The sequence below is a fragment of the Ailuropoda melanoleuca genome, chromosome 3 (genome assembly GCF_002007445.2).
Source record: "Ailuropoda melanoleuca isolate Jingjing chromosome 3, ASM200744v2, whole genome shotgun sequence".
Lineage (NCBI taxonomy): Eukaryota > Metazoa > Chordata > Mammalia > Carnivora > Ursidae > Ailuropoda > Ailuropoda melanoleuca.
The window spans coordinates 26,286,003-26,297,004 of NC_048220.1; the positions used below are offsets into that span (position 1 = coordinate 26,286,003).

Sequence of the window (11,002 nt, forward strand, 5' to 3'; positions counted from 1 at the left end):
GGCTTGGGATTCTCTTTCCCTTTGCTCCTCCCCCCACCCATGCACGTGCACAAACTCCCTCTCTCTCTCTCTCAAATAAATATTTTTTAAAAAGCTGAAAAGCTTTTTAAAGACTGTACAGAGAATATCTTTATGACCTCAGGATAGGGAAGAATTTCTTAAGCAAGATGCAAAAAGTACTAAAGATTGATCAGTTCAACTGCATTAATGTTTGTTGAACTCAGAGGTGAGAAAGAATATAATGGACAGAATCAGAGAATCATAGCAAAGTAAAAGGTTAAAGGGGTATACCTAACTGGACTGAAATTCCACAAAGTTGGAAAAGAAGTGATCTGAAATGGCAATGGGGAGCTAGATATAGATAGATAGATAGATAGATAGATAGATAGATAGATAGATAGATAGATGATAGATAGATAAAGCCAATTCTCATTAAGTGCAATAGTTATATTCTGTAAGTTTGCCATGAACAGTGAATTAGTGAACACTAGGAAAAACACAGCGTTGAATTCTTGTGAGCCTCTAGTCATGTTTTTAACAACCAATCAATACATAACCTGTTCTGAATTTCTGTTTAAAGATACTTCCATTTAGCTTATAAAGCCAGAAGAGAGGTGTGAGGGGTCCAGTGGTCCTTTACCTGCTGAGTTCTTTGGAGGTCTTAACCCTCCCTGGTTGTCACCAGAATCAGAGACTGACATGCCCCAGTTGGTGATAACACAGCTGCTGCTCAGGTGAGGGTAGACACAGTATGGGCAGCCTGACCCAGGACTGAGCTTCTCAATTTCTGTATGGATGACAAGCCCCGCAAGGAAAAGCCAAGCCCGGAGGACAAGCTGCGTAAGCAGTGCAGCCCCTGGAAAAAGAATTCCTGCTGCTTTGCCGATACCAGCTAGGAAGCCCATAAGGATATTTCCCACCTATACAGATTCAACTGGGACCACAGCAGACAGATGGCACCCTCTTGTAAACAGCACCTCATCCAGGACACCTGCCAGTATGAGTGCTCCCCAACCTGGAGCCCTGGGTCTAGCAGGTGAGCCATAGCCGGCATAAAAAGCGCATCCTGAACATATCCCTGTGCGAAGAGGACTGTCAGCACTGGTGGGAAGGCTGCCACACCTCCTACACCTACAAGAACAACTGGCACAGGGTTGGGCCTGGACGTCAGGGTATAAGTGGCGCCCAGTGGCAGCTGCCTGCCACCCCTTCCATTTCTACTTCCCCGCACCTGCTGCTCTGTGCAATGAGACCTGGAGCCACTCCTACAAACTCAGCAACTATAGCTGAGGGAGCAGCTGCTGTATCCAGATGTGGTTTGACCCAGCCCGGGGCAACCCCAACAAGGCCGTGATGAGATTCTATGCTGAGGCCATGAGTGGGGCTGGGTTCTGTAGGCTTTGGCCTCTCCTGCTCAGTCTGGCCCTGATGCTGCTCTGGCTGCTCAGCTGAACTCCTTTTACCTTCCGATACCTCCCCAGCCCTGTCCTGTTCAGCTCCATAGCTCCCAGCTATTCACTTCCTGTTCCTCCCTCCGCTCTGACTGACAGTTTGAATAAACTGGACCCCCAACATGTAAAAAACAAAAACAAAACAACACAATAAATAAAGAGGCTTCTGTGTAAAGATACTTATTTAATACACTCATGCCACAGCAGTATGACTCGCGCCCGAACGAAGCTTATCTAACACACACAGTTTCTCTGTAAGGTACATTGCAGCCTTCTTGCACTTGGGAATACTGGACAGCACTTCAGCACTATAGATGGGGGGCTATTTTAAACAGTGAAAGCAACAATAAAATGCATAAAAATGTGAAAAATATGGCACTAAATAGACCATAAAAAGGAACTTGAATATAGTATGAGAGCTGAAACAGAGTCAGAATAGTTACCTTGTTCAACATGGTGCTCATTGGGTGATTCAAATTTTTCACCACTCTGCATAGGTCCACGAACGGCCACTAAAGCAGGGTACTGGATTTGGGGGTTACAAATGAATTTTAGTGAATAAGTGAATTCATAATATGGAATCTTTAAGAATCGACTGAATGTACACAATTTGTGAAAAGGACCATGTGAAGTTCTGAATGAAATGGGCAAGAGGGTATAGGAGGGGAACAGTACCTGCAGGGTCTTGCATTGTGAGGAATACCCAAAGACGAAAGAGACGAAAGGAATATTTGGAATTAACTTACCCCAACATTTCAAGTAAAACTCTAGTGAAAGTTCTCTTGGAGGTTTTCATGCTTTGACATATTTGTCTGCCATACCATCACAGTATACTGATTAGGCCTGGATATGAGGGTGTACCCAACATGTCCAAACATCATTGTGTCCCAGACTCTCACTTTCCTAGGATAATTCCTAGAAATGAATGTGGGCTAATATCACAAATGAAGTTGTTGCTGATAATGTGATACTGTTTGTAATGGGGGTAGACCATCAAGAGGAAACTTGTTAAATTATATTTTATCCATAAGTTATTATTATCAAAGGAGTAGTGTCTTTGAAGTATGTCCTGGCTAATATTAGCAATTCCCACCTCTACCTCTATCCTCCCTCACCAAACCTGATGAGCCATCATCAAAGAGAGGTAAGAGAAGGTGAGATAAAAGTGAGCCACCAGCTCAGAGTTTCTGTAAAGAGGATCCCACTGCTCCCTACTAACTTCTCCCTAAACCTGGAGTTGGGAAGAACTTGATAGGTTGTGGGGAAGGGGAGAGATACAGAGATATGAAATAAAGTTGGAGAGGTGTTTAATTTAAATATCTTGACAAAATTTTTAAAAAGATGCAGAGCTATAATTTTTATATGACTAAAAGATGACAAAATATCAAAGACAACTGAATTTAAGTATTATTGCACATGTCTGGATATAATGTTGATAAGCTGGCAATGTACAGATAAATAATAAAACTAAAGACACATATAACGCATAAATTATGATATGTTACAAAAAATTCATCTTTCTTACCTTAATTTCATCAAAATAATTACTTACGTTGTTATAAACAAGGTTTTCTCATGATTTCTGTCATATTGCCAGTAAGGATCTAAAGGATTAAAAATAAAATATAATTCATTCTAAACATACAAAATTTGAACATACTGTCATCAAAATATATATATTAATTGTGCAAACTCAAAGACTAAAATTATTTTTTTAAGATTTGTTTATTTGAGAGAGAGAGAGCACAAACGGGAGGGGCAGAGGGAGAGAACCTCAAGCAGACTCCACACTGAGCGTGGAGCCGGACACGGAGTTCTCCATCTCACAACCCTGAGATCATGACCTGAACCAAAACCAGGAGTCAGATGCTTAACCGAATGCACCATCCAGGAGCCCCTAAAATTATTTTTATATTTGTTTTCAAATGTAAACTTTTTTCCAAACTTCCAAAAATTACCTATAAAATTAAAAGGCAATATACAAATTATAATTAACAAATACCAAATTTAAATAAAATTATTATAATAAAGTTGAAACTTTTATGTAATTTTTTAAAAACTTATTAAAATCCTATTATGTATTCTTCAAAAACAGAACCACTCACAAGTCTATCAAGGTTCATCCATTGCTAATGTCAACAATAGGTATCACACTTGTTGTATCTGGACTTTCATGTATAAAGCTTAAGAGGAATATGAATTGCTTAATATTGTAAAATATTCCTCAGCTGCCATGGGCCACTGTTAAAAATATCAACCTAATATTTAGGTAGAAACACGAATTGGAATACAAAGAGAAACAGGAAAATGGATGGTTAGCAGTACTGGAAAGTAATTCATTATGCAGGAATTTGTTGCATTTATGCTAAGTTAATTAATTTGTCCTTTCACCTAAGAACTTCTGCCACTTCAATTCCTCTCTACAAAGCAAAGCAGGTGTCCATAACCAGCATCAAAGCCCATAACCTTCATGACATTAGTTTCGAAGGCATCAGGGCAAGTGATGAAGAGAAGTGTTATCTGAGGCCTGAAGGGTGTTAGTCACTAGAATAAATGTTTGGATTACAAGTTACTCTACCAGTGCTGAGTGCTGGCTCCCAAATGACACTTACTTATTTAAAGTTTGTGATATCTGGGTCTTCTACATACAAGATCCAGGGAAGAGGCCCCTCTCCCTCAGGTCTTAAAAGAATACTGTAAACTTCAGACAGTAAACAGCTCATCTAGGATGTACTGAAATCAAAGGAAAAAACAATTACTTCAAGTTATCAAAAGAAAGAGCAGTTAACAGGGAGTCCTTGACAGAGGTAAAGAGAGCTGCAGCAGGGTGAGAAAAAAAAAGGAAGCCTTTCTTTACTAAGCTTCTGTTATAATAATCATAACATAGATAACTGGGACTCTGAGTTCAGATGCTCCTTTTATCTTCCAAGATACTCCTCAATCTTGATTTCCCCTAAGTTGGCAAAAGTATGGGGTCAAAGAATCACCTACTATATTAATTAATGCTTATCAAGGTACAAAGACAATAAAACATGTTTTATAACTAAAAATAAAGTATATAATATAATGAGAATGCAAATATCAAGGCTGCAGGCTTCTAGAAAGAGGGGAGAAATGAGAGGCTTAGTTCTTTCTTTGGAAACTTTTTAAATGAGCAAAGGGGAAGAAGAGAGAGAGAGANATCAACTTCAATGCCTCGTGTCCAATGCTATTAGTCTATAAACTAGGTTTTGCAATTAAAACAATGAATTTTAACTGAGGTAAACAAAACCCTAATGCTCACTAAATTTACATCACCTGAAAAAAAAGTTAAAAACAGAACTACCCTATGATCCAGCAATCACACCAGTGGGTATTTACCCAAAGAATACAAAAACACTAATTCAAAGGGATACATGCACCCCTATGTTTATTGCAGCATTATTTACAATAGCCAAAGTATGGAAGCAGTCCAAGTGTCCTTCGACTAATGAATGGATGAAAAGGGTGTAGTGTACATATATACAATGGAATATTACTCAGCCCTACAGAAGAATGAAATCTTGCCATTTGCCATGACATGATGGAGCTAGACAGTATGATGCTAAGTGAAGTTCATCAGAGAAAGACAAATATCATGATTTCAGTCATATGTGGAATTTAAGAAACAAAACAAATGAGCAAAGGGGAAGAAGAGAGAGAGAGAGAAATCAAGAAACAGACTCTTAATTATACTGAGTAAATTGACGGTTCCCAAGGAGAGGGGGGTGGGAGGATGGGTGAAATAGGCCATGAGGATTAAGGAGTGCACTTGTCATGATGAGCACCGGGGATGTATGGAAGTGTTAAATCACTATATTGAACACCTGAAACTAATACAACACTAACTGCAATTAANGTATGGAAGCAGTCCAAGTGTCCTTCGACTAATGAATGGATGAAAAGGGTGTAGTGTACATATATACAATGGAATATTACTCAGCCCTACAGAAGAATGAAATCTTGCCATTTGCCATGACATGATGGAGCTAGACAGTATGATGCTAAGTGAAGTTCATCAGAGAAAGACAAATATCATGATTTCAGTCATATGTGGAATTTAAGAAACAAAACAAATGAGCAAAGGGGAAGAAGAGAGAGAGAGAGAAATCAAGAAACAGACTCTTAATTATACTGAGGAAATTGACAGTTCCCAAGGAGAGGGGGGTGGGAGGATGGGTGAAATAGGCCATGAGGATTAAGGAGTGCACTTGTCATGATGAGCACCGGGGATGTATGGAAGTGTTAAATCACTATATTGAACACCTGAAACTAATACAACACTAACTGCAATTAAAAACTTAAAAGAATTAATTTTTTTTTAAAAAGCTGGGGCTCCATCACTACATCTTTGAGTTAGGAAATATTTCAAAATGTTGCCAGTCTATCCACTACGGCATGCCAAAAATATCTTCAACCACACTTGATATTCTAAAATCTTGTTTCTCAAAGCCTTCAAACACTGTCACTATAAGGAAATATTTATTTCACCTAAATCTCACTTTTTCAATCTTTTGTAACAATGAGGAATAGCCTCCTTCCTGCAACAATTTCTCAAATGCAGGCGAGGGCTTTTCAGCCCCCACTTCTAGTTCAGCAGCTCACGTGCTGTAAGTTTCAAAGTGGTTCATGAAAATCTTATATAATAACCCATATTTTCTGGGGAATTTGGAGTTAATTTTAATTTTAAAAGCATTTTTATTAATCTCATAAATTAGAGCAAAATCAGAAATAAAACCTACCTCTTAACTGATAGTAAATTCTCTAAGAACAACCATTCATGTTTACTAATAATCTGCCAGGAAATTTTTAAAACAAACATCTGCTTCTGGCACAACTAATTTTTTTAAAAGTATAAAAATATACATGCCAGAAAGTGCCACAGGTTTTCAAGACACACTCTTGTTACCACCTCTACAAGAGGAGTGAAAGTGACATTTTGGATACATTCTTTAAACAGCTCCATCTAATGTCACCTCTACTGAGATTTCTGACTCCTCCCCTCTGGCTCTTCAGTGGCCTTCAGATCCTACTAGATTCCAGAGCTGGATCTTCTGTGTGGTAACTTCAACTCTGGGAACAGCTTGTGAAATGAAGCTATTCATTGTTTGGTGGATAAATAAGCCAAGAGGGAGAGGGGGTGTTTGGCTTAGAGAGGCGGCTCACACAGCATCTTGTGACAGAGAAACAAACATAGAAAAATAATCATGGAAATGAAGAAGGAAAACCTGTCCAAGACGAAAAGAAGAGCAATAGCACTAGAAATTTCCAACAGGTAAGAAAATGGGAAACAAACCTCTAAAAATGCTAAAGAAAAATCTTGCAAATGTGTTTTGCAAATGTCCATTTCATGTTAAAATAACCCAGTTTTGAAATGTGAAGATCATTAAAAATTAGAACTGTCATGCTCTCAGGCCTAATTATACCAGATGTCTTCTTGCTTATGTGACCCTACAAACAACCCCACAGCTTTAAAATGCACCACCATAAGAAAATTATCAAAAGAAATCACCAAATGCTAGTACTGGCACAATGCAGTCTCAATTACTTTTTGTTTACCTGTTTGTAAATAAACTTAAGAACCTGGTACACATACTTTTATTGGCAGACAGTGTGGCTCTCCTTTCTTGACACATTTAATACACCGTTATTTTAAAGAATTAAAAACCTCAACATCTCTATAATGACAAACTCAGTCATTGACATTCACAGAAAATTAAAGCCAATTCAGACAATCTGTGTTGGCTTGATTTTAAAAGTAACTGTGAAGAAACTGGGAAATTAAATGTGTACATTTTCCAATAACACTTTATATGGACTCAGGCAATTGTCAAGTTCCAGGAAAAACAGATAAACCATCTCCAGCAGAGAAAATCAAAATACGTGTAATAAAAGAATGGATGAGTCAAATGTTATCCCCAAATCTTAAAACACAGCAGACATTTCTGGAATAGACAGAAACACCAGACCAATTATACTTTTTATTTTTTTAAAGATTTTATTTATTCATTTGAGAGAGAGAGCTGCATAAGAGAGCACAAGCAGGGGGAGCAGCAGAGGGAGAGGGAGAAGCAGACTCCCCGCTGAGCAGAGAGCCCATCAACAGGGCTCCATCCCACTATTCCAGAGACCATGACCTGAGCTAAAGGCAGATGCTTAACCCACTGAGCCATCCAGGCACCCCCCAATTATATTTTTTAATAAGGCTATGAAAGAGTAGGCATTTGTTTCATGATGCTTCTTATGATTGGTTAACACAGTACTTTGTTCTCAAGGGGAGCTCTAATATGTGTCTTTACAGAGCTTCTATTTCTATTTCTTTTCATGGAATGCAAATGATTAATTTTACTGATTTTCTTTAAAATGAAATGACCAGTAAACTAGAAATATTGCTTTGGGTATGGTTTAGAAAGTAGAAGTCTTCCTCCTGACTCTGCCACTAACTATGCAACCATGAGCAAGTCACTAGGTCTTGGTTGCCGGGTTTTTAAATCAGAATTAAAGTATCATTCCTAACTAGAGTAAGTAACTGCTACAGAGATCAAGTAAGACAGCCCACTTTGTCAACACTTAAATTCTTGAATAAATTAATATAAGAGATAGTACTTTAAAATCGTCAAGCCCTAAACAAATGCAAAATGTTATTTGCATCAACACAGTGGCAGAATCTGTATTCCTAGAGGTTTAAGGAAAAGGAGAAAGAGTTCTATGGCAGGGATGCTTGCAGTGTGGCCCTGGCCTATTCTGGGATCCCCACGTAAACACTCGGGGTGTGCAGGTGTGTGCAAAACTTCACTTTGCCCAAGGCCACAGACTCCTTGAAGTTATATTAAGGAAACTGTTTGAATATAAAAGAAATAGAAAATGTTCTACTCATTTACCTTAAAAACAAAAAAACAAATTTATTCAAGAAATATAAAACAGGGGTGCCTGGGTGACTCAGTAGGTTAAGCGTCCAACTCTTGATCTCAGCTCAGGTCTTGATCTCAGGCTTGTCAGTTCAAGCCCCACCGTGAGCTCCATGTTGAGCAGGGAGCCTACTTAAAAAAAAAAATACAAAATACAAAATAGGAGGCAACAGAAAATAGTGGAAAGAGCATGGAAATCTGAGAGCCAGAAGACTTGGGCTCTGGTCCCAGTTCTGCCAGTAATTAATTGCAAAACTGCAACCAACAAGTGTTAAATGAGAGGGATCTATGAGAATACCTGCAGCGTCTTTTCCAGGGCAAGATACCATAGCACCAAATGAAATATAACAGAGAGTCTAAACTACGCTTCAATTTTTCTGTGTTACGGACAATTAAGGGAAAGGGGGAAACAGAGAAGACAATGCAACAGGCAGCATGAGAGGAAGACAGTGAAAGGTAAGGGAAAAGCACAGAGACCAAGGAGCAGTCACACACAAATTTGCTCCCAAACTCCCACCAAAAAATGAGTTGTATGAAGAGAGAAAAAGAGAAAGACACATTAAGTTTTTAAACAATTAGATACAGGAATGAAGGTGCATAGAGAGACTTGGGCAGAATAATGCTCTTATTTTGTTCATCCTAAAACCTTTAAACGCAAAACTATCAAAAACGTGTAATGTGTACTTCTGCATGAAAAGGCATACATGGAGCCACTTCAAGGCATGTGCTTCATGAACCAAATACAGTCAAGTTAGAGACTGAAGATTACCTACCTCAGCCATATCCTGCTCATATTTTTGGGCAAAATGTGACTCAGTAATTTGAGATTTCACATCTCTGGGTCATTTCCAACCAACCAAACCAAAAATGAACTTTCCTAAAATAGAAATGTATCCCAAGAATTTTTTTATGCATCAAAGCTTACCATTATGTTGCTTCCAGATATGCAGGATTTAAATACTTTAATAGTTACCAATTATGTAAAGCGTAAACCCCACATTGCCACTTAACATCCATACTGGGGATTTTCCTGTTAATCCTCTCTGTCTCGGGTGGAGAACAACGGATAATGTAACTCCAGCGCTCCCCTTTGAATTTCTCCCAGATGAGGCTCATCTGACCTTCTTCTGGCTTTTCTGAGCTTCAAGCCTCTATAGGAATTTATAGGTTGGGGAGTTAATTTGCACTTTGCTACTAATCAACACAGAGAAGAGGAGACAGACCTCTACTAAGCTTCAGACCAGCTGTTGCAGGGTGGTAAGTAATCCCCATGCACTCAGCCCAGACACCCCAGATCAGCCAGAACAGGCAACACATGGGTTCCCAACGTGTATTCACATCTGTTACCAATCTGCTAAGAACTCTACAAAATTGTATGAATTTCCACATCTGTAAAGAGGAAACTGTTATTCAGACCTTTCTCTGAAGGACTCATAGGAAGCTGTCCTTTCTTGTGGACAGAAAGAACTGGGAAGAAAACAAGCACAAGAGTTTGCTGGTCTTGTCTGGCTTTAGCTAAGCCCTTAGACCTTTCTGTAGTTTGGTTTCTATCTATGAAATGGAAATACAACAATCCCACCTCTTTCCGGCAAACGTGATATCAGAGAAATAAATAGTACAGCAGACAGGAAAGCGCAGACAGGAAAGCACTTACAGCTCTTTGGAGGATGGGGGTTACATCAATTCTGTCTGAGACATTCAACAAGTATAAAAGCAACAACAATAATGAGCATGTGGATTTGTACAGCGTTTAACAGTTTATAGGATGTTTTAAAAAAATTATTTCATTAGCCCTTAAACCAAGGTGTGTGAAATAGGGAGGCCATTTTTTGGTTTCATTTGGCAGAGGAAGAAACTGAGGCCCAGAGAAGCTGAGTGACTTGCCCAAGATCAAAGAGCTGGTTAGCAGCAGAACGTGTCTCCTGATAGAAGTCCAGCACTCACTCCAGCAGACGCGCACCTGTGCATGAAGTTATCTCCTACTGCCTTTTCATGCTTCCCTCCTCCAAGTAAAGCTGGCTTAGGAGGAGGTATCTTAATCAAAGCCTTCTAGGTCTCATTTACAGTTCTAGTCCTCTGACTGTCATAAAAAGCTTAAATCTGTCTTCACATTCCCCCTACAGCCAACATCTGTGAACTCAAGGTCTGCTGTACCCCTGAATCATGCAAGTCTTAAACCATGTCAATACCATTGTGGATCAATTTTGCTCTCTCTACTTGCCACCACATCTTATCTGAGCTACAGATCAGTTCCTTGGGTCTTTCTTTACAAAATATACTGTCTCAATCAACAGTTGCTATCCATCTATGATATTTTTATGGTGTTCCTCATTGAAGTATCTATTGTTAAATCCGCGACAGACCTAACAAGTATTCTTAAGGTGATTTCTTTCCAGTAAGAATCTGCTAAGGCTTTGAACTTGGACAGGATGTGAGAGCAGGCCAGGATAATTTCAAACAGCAAACAAACATCTGTTCTCTTTTTTTTCCTACTGCTCAGCTTCCTTGATCAATGTTATTTATGTTGTTTTCCTCAAATTCCTAAAGAATAAACCAAGATGAGGGGTATTCTTTTCCTTTTGCCTTCTTTCAATGTGTCCTTGTTGGGCCAGAAATCTCAGCACT

The 11,002-nt window shown here is 38.9% G+C and overlaps 1 pseudogene; it reads left to right on the forward strand.

The window, feature by feature from the left end:
• The first annotated feature begins 207 nt into the window (after positions 1–207).
• On the forward strand, positions 208–1,452 carry LOC100484697 (annotated as a pseudogene).
• Positions 1,453–11,002: the final 9,550 nt, after the last annotated feature.